Source organism: Moschus berezovskii, chromosome 5 (genome assembly GCF_049115385.1).
Source record: "Moschus berezovskii isolate FMDL1 chromosome 5, NW_MosBer_1.0, whole genome shotgun sequence".
In the NCBI taxonomy this organism is placed as follows: domain Eukaryota; kingdom Metazoa; phylum Chordata; class Mammalia; order Artiodactyla; family Moschidae; genus Moschus; species Moschus berezovskii.
Genome location: NC_142464.1, coordinates 101,719,848 through 101,723,072, shown reverse-complemented (window position 1 = coordinate 101,723,072; position 3,225 = coordinate 101,719,848).

Genomic DNA, 3,225 nt, shown 5'->3' with positions numbered 1-3,225 from the left:
TATGTTGACAGTGGTTCCAGACTTGGTACTATGCCCCTCCTAGTTTTATAATAGGCCCCCCATTTCAATGGAAATTTCTTTCTTTAATGATTTTTTATTGTGGTGAAAGTCACATAATACAAAATATACTAGTTTAATCATATTTAACCGCACAGTTCAGTGACACTAAGTACGTTTCACATTGTGCTGCTCTTACCATCATCCATCTCCTGAATTTTTCACCTTCTTAAACTGAAACTCTGTCCCCATTAGACACTAAGTTCCCATTCCCCCTCCCCTCCACTATACTTCTACCCCTGGCCTCTGCCGCTGTACTTTCTGACTATGAATTCGACTATTCTAGGTACTTCAATAGTCACCTCTAGGTAATGTTTGTGGGATCAAACAGTGTTTGTCTGCACCTAATGGATATTGGAATGCAGTGGGAACTTCAAAGGGCAGGGAAGAGCCAACTGCCATATTGCCTGGCACGCTAATGTTTTTTACCAATATGCTTGGAACATTATTTTTTCTCCAGAGTTTGTAATAGCACGTAGCAACACACTGTGACTTTAAAGGATTTAATCCAGATGTTTCAAGCACTCTCAGAATTAAGCATGTATTATGGCTATTGAATTAAAACTCAAGAAGCACAGATATGAGCAGTCATATTTTTCAAGAATGATTGATGACATGGAAAGATATTTATGAATATGAGAAAAGCAGCATACAGTGTACTGTCTTAGGGCAAGCCACTCAAATCTCACCAGTCATAATTTTTCCCACGGAAAGAATGTTTATGAAAATTTAAAGTTAATATAGAGATATTTATTATCCTGTCTCTTTTACAACAGCACTATGAAAAGCCCAGAAGAAAGAAAATTTCTCTAGAGTTATTTATTTAGTGGGCACTCCACAATGTCTAGATCTAACTGTAAATCTATTGCTGTCTAGTGTCCTACCTTTTTTTAATAAGAAGGGGAATATTGTGATGGTTAAAGGCTGTAGAGCCATACTGTGTGCTTGCTAAGTCGCTTCAGTCATATCCGAGTCTTTGTGACCCTATGAACTATAGCCCGCCAGACTCCTCTGTCCATGGGATTCTCCAGGCAAGAATACTGGAGTGGGTTGCCATGCCCTTCTCCAGGAGATCTTCCCAACGCAGGAATCAAACCTGTGTCTCTTACATCTCCTGCATTGCAGGTGAGTTCTTTACCACTAGTGTCACCTGGGAAGTCCATAGAGCCATACTGAGTGAGTGAAGTCGCTCAGTCGTATCTGACTCTTTACGACCCCATGGACTGTAGCATACCAGACTCCTCTGTCCATGGGATTTTCCAGGCAAGGGTACTAGAGTGGGTTGCCATTTCCTTCTCCAGAGGATCTTCCTGACCCAGGGATCGAACCCAGGTCTCCCACATTGCAGGCAGACGCTTTACTGTCTGAGCCATTCTACGGGGATTTAAATACTGGCTTAACTATCATGCCACTTAGAGGACATGCAAGTCTTAAAACAGTCTTGTTTAGTGAAGGTGGCTGAAATGGATTTAACTAATGATTACCAACAGTTTCACTTATAACTAATAGAATATGGAAAATGTGATGGGCTGTCACTTCAGAGATAAGGTCATAAAAGAGTGAGTTCTGTCTGGTTGGCCCTGCCTGTCTCTCTGACTCTTTTCATGTGTTTATTTGATAAAGCAAACTGCCGTTGTGAGCTGCCCTACAGAGAGGGCCACATGGCAAGAAACTGGTTGTCTTCTGGCCACCAGCTAGTAAGGCACTGAAACCCTGTCAACTTAAAAAAGATGCGCAATGTGAAAGTGGCAAGTTAAGTTTTATTTGAAGCAAAATGAGGACTGCAGCCCAGGAGACAGCACCTCAGATTGCTCTGAGAAACATTTCCAAAGAGGAAGACGGGGAAGGTCAATATATGTGATTTTGGTGAAGGGGGATTTCATACAACCAAGCTCTTATCTTACAAAAGGTTTCCTGCTAGTCACAAGGAGTTATGTCACCATGAAGGGATTTAGTGCTTTTCTAGATATGAGGAGATATAAGGGTTGGGCTCATAAAATCGGTTCCTGAAAATACTAACTATCAGAAGACCTGTTCTGCCAGTTTTCTTGGAGCACAAAGTGCCTTGTTCTCCATCCTCAGCTCCCTTCAGGGCCTGTCAAAGGTCAGCAGCTGCAGCAGCACAGGATTCAATGCCCGCAGAGGCAGATGGCAAATGCTCTTGGCAAGCGCCGATTTGTTGTTGACAGCCCTCACTCCAACAGCTTGCCAGGACCTGAATCCTGCTCACAACCATACGCATGAGCTGCAAAGAAGGCTATTCTGTAGTCAAGTCTTCAGGTGACTGTAGTCTTTCTAACACCTTCAATGAAGCCTGTGAGAGACAGTGAGTCAGAGGACCCAGCTCCTCTGTCCTTGGGATTTCCCAGGCAAGAATGCTTAGTGGGTTGCCATTTCCTTCTCCAGGGGATCTTCCCAACCCAGGAACTGAACTCCTATCTTCTGCATTGCAGGTGGATTCTTTACAACTGAGCCACCTGGGAAGGTCCCCTCTCTGTACATAGGCAGGCAGCACGTTTGTCCTGGGAGAGAGAACAGTTCCAAGGGAAAAGCAGCCTTCAGGGGAAACTGATGAATATGCCATTCACCGAAATCCACTATTAGTGCACGCCGCAGTCTTCAGTCCGCTGCCAATTAGTCTATCCTTAGTATGGTTGCAGAGTTCTGATTGATGAGTTTCACCAGTTATTTGGAATATGAATCACAAATGTACTTGCACTAATGGTATTTTTGGAGTGACTTTGTATAATTTTTATCGATTATTTTGTATATCAACTCTTCACCTTGTTAATAGCTTGGTTTGATTACACTGATAGAAAAATGTAATGAGCATACAGGGGTGTTTTTGTTTTTGCTTCAGTTCAGTTCAGTTCAGTCGCTCAGTCGTGTCCGACTCTCCGCGACCCCATGAATCACAGCACGCCAGGCCTCCCTGTCCATCACCAACTCCCGGAGTACACTCAAACTCATGTCCACAGAATCGGTGATGCCATCCAGCCATCTCATTCTCCGTCGTCCCCTTCTCCTCCCACCCCCAACCTTTCCCAGCATCAGAGTCTTTTCCAGTGAGTCAACTCGTCTCATGAGGTGGCCAAAGTATTGGAGTTTCAGCTTTAGCATCAGTCCCTCCAATGAACATCCAGGATTGATCTCCTTTAGAATGGACTG